This window comes from Zingiber officinale, chromosome 6A (assembly GCF_018446385.1).
Source record: "Zingiber officinale cultivar Zhangliang chromosome 6A, Zo_v1.1, whole genome shotgun sequence".
NCBI classification, from domain to species: Eukaryota; Viridiplantae; Streptophyta; class Magnoliopsida; order Zingiberales; family Zingiberaceae; genus Zingiber; species Zingiber officinale.
In genome coordinates this window covers 5,907,559-5,920,021 of record NC_055997.1, presented here as the reverse complement: position 1 = coordinate 5,920,021, position 12,463 = coordinate 5,907,559, and the positions used below count along the sequence as shown (strand labels likewise).

General features: G+C 37.4%; 1 pseudogene; it reads right to left on the bottom strand.

Moving 5' to 3' along the window:
- Positions 1–8,339: 8,339 nt before the first annotated feature.
- LOC121993948 lies at positions 8,340–12,089 on the bottom strand (annotated as a pseudogene).
- Between the last annotated feature and the right edge of the window lie 374 nt (positions 12,090–12,463).

Here is a 12,463-nt window from a genome sequence, read left to right as displayed (position 1 = left end):
CCTATCCAATACTAGACACAACTGTTGAATGCTATCACATACCCTATTTTTCATTCATGTGGGGGATTATTGGAAATATGAATGAAATAAAGAGATGGAGACGAAGAGACTCTATTGCACATGGATTTTTAGTCCCACATTAGAAGTCTTGGCTTTATTGTTAGTTTAAATTATGACACATGCATTGATGTTGTAAACATATGCATAGGGAGAGACTTTCTCACTTATGGGTGTGTAGGGGTGGGTGCAAATCAAGAGCCCAGATTGTACTGAACTAAAGTTGACTTGTGTGCGAGCATGACCTGCGTATGTCGAATGTCAGACCAGTCAAGACAAGATTTGCCCAAGCGAATAAACTAATGATTTGCCATATTTTTTTGTTGCTCAGGTGAAACGAATGAATTAATTTTAATTAATTCAATTCAATTGAAAATATCGACAATTAATGGTAATAAATGATTATTAATTCATTCAATTGAAACTGTCAACAATTAATGACAATAATAGTTATTAATTTATTTAATTGAAACTAGCGATAATTAATGACAATAAATAACCATTAATTAATCTAATTAAAACTAACAACAATTAATGACAATAAATAACCATTAATCAGTCATTTATTATGGCTAAAGGTTGAGCCCCTGTATAAGCAGCTCAGATCTTGAGCAGAAGAGAGAGAGTGAGAGGACTCGAGTTCACCCCGTGTTCTCCCACAAAAACTTTTTCAGCCATGCATCCGTTCGACTGAACTACTCGTGATAGCACTCGAGTGCATTCTCAGTTCGCCACAAACAACCATTGCTTGGTTGCGTGTGTGGTTTTGCCATTGGATCCTGGGAAACAAACGATCCGAGAGAACCTCGAAGCACAGAGATGGGTGAATCTGTTTAAAGGAAATTGCATTGGGCACAGGCCTCGATATCTTACTCAGCGAATTCCCTTCCTAACTCAGTGATCAACTCCCGATTCGACTACGCACCGCATCAACTTGATAACTCAGACAACTGGAACCTTGGCAGAACCAACTCCGCTAGCAGCCTAAGATTATCCGCTCAAGTCATCTCAACAGATAATTTAGAATTGATTTTATGTAATATTAATTTAGTATTTTTTTTTAAATATTTCTGACAATAGATTGTCTAACATTAATAGCCTTGTTGCATGCTCCAACTGGGTATCAAACCCTGATCTTCTGTGAATCTGTTAAACGTCTTAGCGTTGAACCATGCCTGGGGGGCATATTGAACATAGTTGAACAGACGATGAGAATTAATAAACATCAAGGTAGAACTAATGGCGAAAAATGATAACCTTGTATTATATAAATACTTAAATGTGTGTTTTATTTGGAGGGGAATGTATATCTTTAGTTTTTCTATTTTTAGTAGTCCATTACATAAAATTTAAGCATCAAAATTAAAGATTTAATTATCAGAAGGGTTTCACTTAAAATAACTTATGTCATCCTCAAAGGATTATTCTTGCATGTAAGTTAGACCACTCTGTACAAATTGAACTACATATCTACCTAAGCAATCACCATATTAGTAGACCTCTGTGTTATTATTACTTCCATTTTAGCATCCATCTTATTTATAAATTTTAAAAGCATTAATTACATAATTTAGAGAGGTTTTTCAAGAATAAATCATTAATGGAGAAATGTTTGAAGGCTCATGTTAACTCGTCAAATCAAATACATAAACTGGACTACACAATGTGTTGTTTAATGATGTCCAATAGGAAAGTGATTATCCTGCAAGTTTAATGAGAATGAGAGTTTGAGGAGGAGAATGCAAGAAGAGATTATACCATCCTTAAGGCTTTTTTGAAAAAAAAATAAATATAATTTCTCAAATAACTATGCACATATTTATATGAACTCCCGACCTTAATACCAAAGAAAGGAAATAAATTCTAAAATACTACGAATACCTTAAATAATAAAAAGGTGAAAAATTACTAAAATATCAAAATAATAATAAAAATCTATGGACCCTCCTGCATGTAGGGACGGGGCGTGGGGGTGGTGCCCCCCCCCTTTTTACAAATTTTATTTAGAAGAGGGGTTTAGCATCTTAAGGAATCCATCCTCGAGTTTACAGTAGTATACGATGGTAGCCTAGGATGAAGGTCATCACTAAAACAGCAAAATCTACTTGTACCTGTAGAAGAGGGGTTTAGTAGTTAGTTGACTCCCCCCCTTCTAATTTTTTTTTAAAAGAGGGGGTTAGTATGTAGTTGACTCCGCCCCCTCCCGATAAGATGTCTAGCTCCGTCCCTGCCTGCATGAGTCATCTTGGGTTAAAAGAATTCATCCTTGAGTTTAGAGTAGTATATGTTGGTAGCCTAGAAGCAAGGTCATCACTAAATCAGCAAAATCTACTAGTAACTGTTGGACTTTGAGAACTTTCGTTGATTTGTCGATTCCTCGATGAGCACGACATCGTGGAACATTGTTCTTGTCCATCTTCACGTCACTTAAATACTTCTTGTATTCTCTCACAGCTGCAGCATAATCCTTGACGAATCCAACATCACCGTTAGGTTATATATATATATACAATCATGTTACCCTGCAGGACTTCAAAAATGTGCCTGTGTGCGACTCATGTGCTGGCTCTACAGACGTGGATTCTTTGACTTTCCACTTCACAGAAGATAATATTGGATTTACTTAAAACTTCGAAACGAAGCTAGGGCAGAGCCAAACTCATCGCCCTGACGCCGTCCTCGCCGCGACAAGTTCTCTCGGCAGCGAAGCTTTGCGACGCTCTCTGTGCTCAGCATCCTCTCACAGCGATGCTCTCTGTGCTCAGCATCCTCGCTGCGACGCTCACCGCATGCTCTCACAGCGAAGCTTTCCCTCGTTGTGTGGTGTCCTCTTCCCTCAATGAGGAAGCTTGTCAGTGAAGCTAGGGTAGCGAGGGTTGGGCAGCAAAGTTTCTCCTTCATTGTTCCTCTCACCTGTGCTCACCGTCATCTCCTCTCCAGGCATATAGGGTTTTCTACCGACTTCTAGCCCTAGTTTCGCCCCTCTCTGTGAGACTCCTATACCTCATTTCTATTTGCAATTTGTTTTTCCTGACATGTATCTAAAGGATCACACTGTTTCTATTTTCATGCGACTTTAGAAGATCCATTCTTCTTACCCATTCCTAAAAATCTTACAAAGCTTAATATTAACAACTATGCTTATCAACTTGACAACTAATCACCATGGCAGATAATTAATAGTAAGATTCAGGATGAGTTTGGGCAATCTGGTGGTTAACAACTGATTTTGGTTAAGGATTCAATTGAGATTTTTAGCAACCTATAATTGGGGAAATGTGCATTTTTATAACCTTTCTTTTTCCTTAATAAGAGTCCTTATATCAATTTGTATTCGTTAAAAAAAATGCACATCAGAGTGTTCTATTTTTTTGGATGTCTTATTGTTACCTTTGTGTTTTTGTTCGGGTTGCATGCATGAACTTGAAGTATCACTCTTACAATGTTTTTTCTGGCTATTTGATAATGATATGAAGAATTTCATTTCATCTGTATCTGAAATTTTTTAGCAATGGGTGAAAATCATGGTGAAGATCAGTTATACATTCCTCAAGTTGCAGATGATTGAAAGTCAAAATATGGGATGGAATTCTCATCAATAGATGAGGCATTTTCATTTTATAACCAATATGCATGTGAATCCGGAATTAGTGCAAGGATAAATAGTAGCAAGAAAAATAAGATAACAAATGAGGTTGCGTGGAAAATATTTGTATGCTTTAAAGAAGAGCATACGGATGATCAATGGAATAAACAAACAAGGGGTGATCAACGGACTAGGGAAAGAACACGTGGTGAAGTTAGAACTGGTTGTAAGCCAAAGATTTCACTTGTCAAGAAACAAACTGGATTTGCGTGGGTTGTCACTAATTTCACTGAAGGTCATAATCATCCACTATCGACTCCTTCAAAGGTGCTTTTGCTACGCTCACATCGTAATGTTTCAGCAGCAAAAAAAGCATTGACTCAACGGTTTTCATAGGCCAATGTGCTAACTTGCCAACATATACGATTATTAGAGATAGAATATGGAGGGTCCGGCAAGTAGGTTGCATAGAAAGAGATATTAGAAATTTTGAGAAAGAGCTAAGGGATGAACAAAAGGGTATCGATGCTGAAACACTAACCGAGCTATTTGCATCTAAGGAAGAAAAAAATCCAACTTTTTTCTTTGAATACTATACTGATTCAGATAACAGATTCAGTAGATATTTTTGGGATGATCATGTATCAAGAACGACATATAGTGTATTCGGTGATGTGGTTGTATTTGATACTACATATAACACCAACAAATATGGGTTGATTTTTACTACATTTGTAGGAGTGAATCATCATCACCAGACAATTATTTTTGGTTGTGGCTTTATAAGTGATGAGAAAACTGAATCTTTTGTGTGGCTGCTTAACAAGTTCATAGAAGTCATGCCTAAAGGTGCACCAAATGTGATTATCACTGATCAGGATCCTGCTATGACAAAAGTCATTGCCCAAGTTTTCCCTCAAATAGTGCATCGATATTGTTTATAGCACATACTAAACAAATTTCCAGAAAAATTGCATCCTTTGACTTTTCATGACTACTATCAAAGTATAAATAATGTTATTAGAAATTCTACAACACTTGATGAATTTGAGAATTCATGGGAAGAGGTTATCAAGTGTGCTAACTTAGAGAAAAATGATTGATTATCGTTGATGTATGAATTGCGACATAAGTGGGTGCTAGATTATTTTAGCCATGTATTTTGTACTGGAATGTCAAGTAGTCAGAGATTTGAAGGCTCCCATGCATTTTTCAAGAGATGTCTCAAATAAAAACTCGATAGACTTTATCACCCATTTCAATAGGCACTGAGACACCAAAGACGCAATGAGTTAGTTGCAGATCATATTGATATGAATGAACATCCTAGGATTAAGACAAACTAGCCAATGGAAACTCAAATGATTAAGTTGTATACGAAAAAGAAATGGGTGGAGTTTCAAAGTGAAATGAGTGAGAGTCATGGTTATTATATGCAACAAATATCTATGGGAGTTGACTCAGTGGTTTATCATGTGATGAATTTTCAAAGTTGTTCTTCCTCTAAACCAAGGGTGCTCACGCATGACAAACAGAGGGATAACATATCCTGTAGCTGTAGGAAATTTGAGTTTGATGGCATTCCATGTAGGCATATGTTAGCTTTTTTTCGTATCAATCAAGTGTTTCATTTGCCTGATAAGTATATACTCAAACGATGGACATGAGATGCAAAGGTTGGAGCAATATATGCTTTGGGGGTGCAAAATTTTATTGATGATCCAGATAGGTTTTTGATGTCAAGGCACTCAAGGTTATCTTATAAAGCTTTAGTATTAATTGATGATGCATCTTTGACTGATGGGGGGACAAACTTCTTGGATGAGCAATTGGATTGTATTTACAATAAAATTCAAGAGGTGAACATTAGTAAAACATATGACAATAAAGATCAAAGGAAGAAATCTATGGATGAGTCTCCTAATATTATTGATCCTTCTTTAGTAAGAGCAAAGGGATGTGGGAAGATATTGAAATCATCAAAGGAGAAGTCAACCTCAAAGTCCCGATTATGTCGTGGATGTGGCATCGAGGTGTGTCACATGACAAGAGCAATTGTCCCATTTTACAACAAGGATATGTGTCGATTAATTCTCTATTTGTATGATAATTTTATTTGCAAATCAATATCTTTTATTAAATGTGTACATTTGACATGGTGTTGATTGTCAAATCAACTTTGGATAATCATCATAATAGCGATGATGACACATATGAAGAAGAATTGGCATCTATAGCAGGCAAGTACTATCAAAGTTTAATTTAAAGTTAGTGGTTGATTGATTGAGATATTAAAATTAATAATTATCTTTATTATTGTAGGTTCTAACAATATTCGTTAGCAAATAATTCAATGGGGGTAATATTATGTTTATTCAGTATCATTTTTCGATGGTAGAAATAAATTGGTTAAAGTTGTCCATGAAAATATTGTGAAGCTAGCTCTTCCTTGGGGTTCTCTCTTGCAAGCAGGTGGGTCCTCTAAATTTCAATGCATTTGATCTAGCAGCATTATTTGACCGAAGGCAGGTAGGCATCATTCTACAATTGGTACAATTGGTTTGCCCATGATTTTTTTTACAAGGATTAAATATTTGGCATTATTTAGCTTATGTTTTTCCTCTTGCTTGAGTTGGTGATGCAGAAATAGAAATTAATGGTTGATTGATTGATGCAGAAACAGAAACAAGTTTCAGTTGGTGATGCAGAAACAGAAACATTTGAGCAGGCTATTTTGAACTCTTTAATCATTTCTGTATCTATTTAAACAAGCGTCATACTTTTCACATTTGAGTAGGCTATTATGAACTCTTTAAGCATTTCCGTATCTGTTTAAACAAGCTTCAAACGTCTCATTTCTATATTTGTTCTCACCTCAAATGGCGCAATGTTGACCAAGTTGAATCCTTTCATAGAAGAAGGGATTGGGTGTCGACTGTATGAAAATTGGGTGTTGCTATTTTAATTTGACAATGTAAATTTCATCAAGAATTGCTCCATCTGTTGTTAGTCTTTGCAAATTTATTTTGAGACTAGTAGATTAACAGCAAAAGGTAACTCTATTTGTACCCTGCGGGACTTAGAAAATGCGTTGTGCGGACTGCAGTGCTGGTAGGTATGAATTACATTGATTAAAAGTTTTTGAGATCTATAGCAGCTGAATTTGTCACTGATTAACAATGACAATGTTGTGCTGGCAGGTATGATTCATTTTCTCTTCCAAATGCATATTTTTGTTCGTCTCTGCTTTGTCCATGTCTCGAAGCATATCTGTTGCTTTGTTATGCTTCTTCACTTTCTTATATCTTATTTTCATGTTATAGTTCAACATCCAAAGGCTGTCATTCGAGGTGATCCAAAGGCTATCACTAGAGGATAGAATGTGACATACTATGGTGATGATTCATGGTCTATATTGTGATTCCCTTGCTAGAATTATAGTGCACCATACCCAATGCCATATAATTTTGTGTATCCACAGGTACTAGAAAAGTCTGCACAAGATTGCTTTGACAGAATTCATGCCAATTTTGCAACTCCACCTCAACACCAGCCACGTTCAAGAGCCAAGACAGCTGATTTATCTCCAATAGTCCATTTTGCATTCGGAGACAAACCTCTAGATGGCACAAAGTTGAAAATCAAAAAGGCAAGGGGAAGTAAACGAAGGACTCTTGCCGCCAAAAAAACAGTTAGGCATTTGCTGAGAAAGCATCAATTGGCAGATCAAACCACAGGTGGTGACTATTTCTCGCATCTTGAAAACTCTCCAAATGCATCTGCCATTATAATGCCTGCAAATGGAGATCCTGGAACTCCAGATTCTTTGTTTACTATAGGTTTTCTGATGAAGTGCAGTGAGAGGTTTTCTGATGATAGAGTACTTCTGCAAGGAACTGTAGTTTTGATTTGGATGACGACGCATGAGCAAATCTTCTTTCACTTTACAAGTTCGGCTATGAAGATGAATTCATCAATATTCAACGCTCAACATCTGGTTGAAGTACAAATCCTTGGAAAAACAAAAAACTTCTGGGCTTCAGTTCCTATAGCTTGAAAATGTACGTATTTTGTTTTTGCTGGTAGAAGACTAATGAATTTGGATCACCTCTTTTGTCTTTTAGAAATGGATTAGAAGGTTATTATGTGCAACATAGCTTTTTTGTCTTTTAAAACAATGGATTATCAAATAGATGTAGTGGCCGCTGCAGCCTCGTCTTCCAATCCACCTGGTCGTTTTCATCCTCGACCGATTCAAATTGACCAAGGAGACAAGACATCGTGTAGGGTCTTTACCTTTTCCTTTGTATGCAAACAAATCTTCAACCATTCCTCTACGAAGCCACTAATTGCAGTCCATTAAAGAACATCATTCATCTGCCAGAGATAAGAAGATAAAAGGGAAATTCACAATAGAGCAACTTATTGTTTGTTCACAACAACGACTGAGTATCTTGTTTGGAGAAATAGCAAAAGACATAAGTTTTTTGGTCTCATTTTGCTATGCCATTATTTTCATACATTTTTTTAATACAATAGAAGGTATTATCTCAATCCCAGCCCTATGTAGCTTTCTTCAATTGATGGATTTCTCATCTGTTGCAACGCTATTACATCATCTTCTCATAATGATGAATAGAGAACCATTTCAAATACATGTCTCTTAAATAGACAATTTTATTATACAACATACATCTTAGAGATCAGTTCCAGATAATATTTCCAATTGCAAGAGATGATTATAACCATCAAGCAGACATACAGACATCACACTTAAACTATTAGTATTAACAATATTTTGATGCAAATCATTAACTCTCAAGGTGCATAGCAACTCTACCATAGCAACAAACCACATCATGAAAACAATTTAGCTTAAAGCATCATTTTAATTTCGATACAACACTTGCAACTACTCAAAATAAAATTAGTATTTGAAATTCGACTCATATAACGACTTGAAACAACATGCCTAATCATCATCATTATCATCACTGATCATAAGAGAATCCAACTGATGTTCTAGCACTTTCAATGCATCTTTCAACTTAATAATTTTTTCAATTTTTGAAAGTTTTCTCTCTAAATTTGAACTTGAAGTTGCACATGATATTTCATTTCGACTTGGTGCAAAGGAAGTTGGTGCAGATTTTTTATCTATGTATGCCTCAAAAGATTTTTATGGCTCCTCTCTACTTTTGAAAGATTTGTATATGGCGCCCTTAAAGCGAATAACAAGATCAGAAGCTTCTACACACGTTTCATAAATTCTCAATTCACGTCCAACAAATACAATATATGTTTTTCCCTACATTTAAAATAACATTTAGAATCTTATAAAGACAATATATTAGAACTTAAATGAAATGATTACCATGGATTGGATATAAAGAGTCGAAGTTTTGAAAGTTTATTGTAAAATGTAGAACCAAAAGAATATAAGTTATCAAAAAAATGTTGAAATCCAAATGAGACATGTCAACTGTAGAGAAATTTCATAAATAACTGATTGGTATAATATTGATGCAACTAATAGACAAAACATAACCTTCCCACCTTATACAATTGAATTCCCAACATCTCAACTCCTATAATTGGAATAGTTGCATGGTGTTAGTTTCAATTTAACATTTCTCTATTATTAACTAAATTTTATTCATAACACTTCATTTGACTAAGGAACCATATTTATAACACTTCATTTTTGGAAGATAAAAATAAATTAATAAAGAGGTTATAATTTGTTCATGTAAATAAACTATAAATATTGCAACTCTAACATGTGGCCATTGTATTGTATGTTTTAGCTAATCAAATTAAAGTAGTATATTGTGACCAACTTATTAATAGTTAAATTATACACAACAAAAAGACTAGTGCCATTAGAAAAATGTAATTATATACAAAGATCCATGTTGATTTTCTTGGAAACACTAGTGGTTATTATAGCTGCAACAAATAGAAGACAAGATTTAGATCCTGCTCTTATAAGGCGCAAGGATTTGCAATCTGGCCATCATTCATATTTTTATAATTGTCTAAACATGCTATTCAAATAGTTATAAACTGCATGTTGGGTTTCAACTGTTAATTTTCTTTCTTCCAGTTGCTTTGATTCTACCATTATGTTTTCCCTACCGGATTTATAAACTCGTGTCGAGATAGCTACTCAATATGCAAAGCACCTGTTGAAGACCGAATTACTACTGCTAGCTTCAGCTACAGAAGGGTATCGTTGTACTTGTTTTTTTTCCACTACTATGTGCATTTGGTCAAATGACTATACTATCTTAGTCAAGTGGAAAATCATGAAAAGGCAAAGGTACTCTAAGAAAAAACAGGACAAGGATGTCTGGGAACAACCTACCTTTCTCAATCTCTCATCAAGTTAGAAGATTTTTTAAACAAATCAAGCATTCGAGAAAACAGAGATGAACAAAGATCATTTAGCCTTACAAAGTGGGGTTGGTGGTCGCGCGAGGAGGTGAGGGGCACAAGATGGAAGCTTCGTACCCTAGCTTCACGTCGGAGGTTTGCCAAGAGAGATCGCCCTAGCTTCATGCCCTCGCTCCACATCGGAAGTTTGCCGAGAGAGATCTCCCTAGCTTCGTGCCCTAGCTCCGCGTCAGAGGTTTGTCGAGAGAGATCGCACTAGCTTCGTGCCCTAGCTCCGCGTGCAAGGACGGCATGCCCTAGCTTTGTCCCTTTGGTTTGCCGAAGAGAGCTTGATCTGGAAGCTTCGTGCCCTAGCTCCGCGTGCAAGGACGGCATGCCCTAGCTTTGTCCCTTTGGTTTGCCGAAGAGAGCTTGATCTGGAAGCTTCGTGCCCTAGCTTCGCTTCGGAGGTTTGCCGAGAGAGATCGATCTAGCTTCGTGCCCTAGCTCCGAGGAAGGTGGGCGGCGAGGACGGCGTGCCCTAGCTTCGTCCCTTTGTTTTGCCGAAGAGAGCTTCATGCTTCGTCCCTTTGGTTTGCCGAAGAGAGCTTCATGTGTTCTGTGAAAAAGCAAAATCTATATACAAGAAACAAATGAAATCCACGTCTACAGCGCCAGCACAGGAGTCGCGCACAAGCACGTTTTCAAAGTCCCACAGGGTAACAGGATTGTATATATATCACATAAAAAATAAATATAATAATATATTATTAATTATTATAGCTAATTATCTTAAATGAGCTTGAACCAAGCTCTTTTAATTTTTAAACGAGTTTTTTTCAAGCCGAGCTCGAACCAAACTCGAGCTCTTTAATCTTATTACGAGCCGAGCTCGAACTTAAGAATTAAAGCTTGAATCGAACTTGAGCCAAGTTTGAACCTAGGGATAACGAATCAAGCCCGAACTTGAGCCTCTTACTGTACAGTTTAGCTCGGCTCGTTCACCGTTCTTAAGGAACTTGGGCTCCTTCTCGAGCTACTTGCCTCACCGCTAGTCAATTTAGTAAGAATTTCAACAAACTTGACGGCAATGTGGGAGGTGTGGTAGTCGAGCACTGGGGCATATCAGTTGCCAATCTGACCAAGGTGGATCATAATGATATATAACCTCAGATGTAGAATTAGCTGCCTCCGGTACAGGTTCATCCTTGGAGTTGGAAGCAACAAAGCTAAGCCACGCTTGAGATCTTTGACCGCAACATTCTTAACATTGAACCCAACATTGTCACCAGGAAGAACCTCTTGCAGTGCCTCGTGATGCATCTCCACTGACTTGACCTCAGTGATCAGACCGCTAGGGCCAAAAGTGACAACCATGCCTAGTTAAGCACACGGCCAGTCTCAAATCTCCCAACAGGGACAGTTCCAATACTTCCAATCTTGTAGACATCCTGAAGAAACAGGCGAAGGGGCTTGTCAGTGGGTCTCTTTGGCTCATGAATCAAGTCAAGGGCCTCAAGAAGGGCCGGACCCTTGTACCAATCCAGGTTGGTAGACCTCTCAATCCTGTTATCACATTCAAAACCAGAAATGAGAACAAAAGGAATCTTGTCAGGGTTGTAACCAACTTTCTTGAGGGAAGAGGACACCTCCTTGTTGATTTCATCATATCGTGCCGTTGAGTAATTTGGGGTGGTGGCATCCATCTTGTTGCAACAACAAATCATCTGTTTTACACCAAAGGTGAGAGCAAGAAGGGCATATGTTCTCGTGTCTGCCCATCCTTTGAAATGCCTGCCTCAAAAATACCAGTGGTAGAATCAATAATGAGAAGAGCACATTCTACCTGAGACATTCCCGTGATCATGTTCTTAATGAAGTCACGATGTTGGGTGCATCAATAATAATGCAGTAGTACTTCGTGGTATAAAACATCCAAAGAGCAATATCAATGGTGATACCACGCTCCCGCTCAGCCTTAAGCTTGTCGAGAACCCAAGCATATTTGAAAGACCTTTTATTCATCTAAGCTGCTTCTTCCTCAAACCTTTCAATCTCACGCTTATCAATACCCCCAAGCTTGTAAATAAGATGACCAGTTGTGGTCAATTTTCCAGAGTCAACGTGGCCAATGACCACAATGCTTATTTGAACCTTTTCCTCTTTTAAAAAATGAGCTTCTCCGGGCAACATAGGGCTGATCTCAAAGAACCACTCGGGCATGATAGCCAAGAGGTCATCCTTCGCTGAACCCAAGGATCCATTGGTGATCGCCTCACCAGCTGCCCCCTCCTTCACCATCTGCTGGAAGGCAATGACGGCATTCTCAACAGCCTCCTTGACATGAATAGAACCCAAGGATAAAGGTTCTTCCTCTTCAACTTTTCTGTCAATGGCTCCTTCGTCGAGAGAATTATCAATACTTGAAACCTGCAACACACCGTC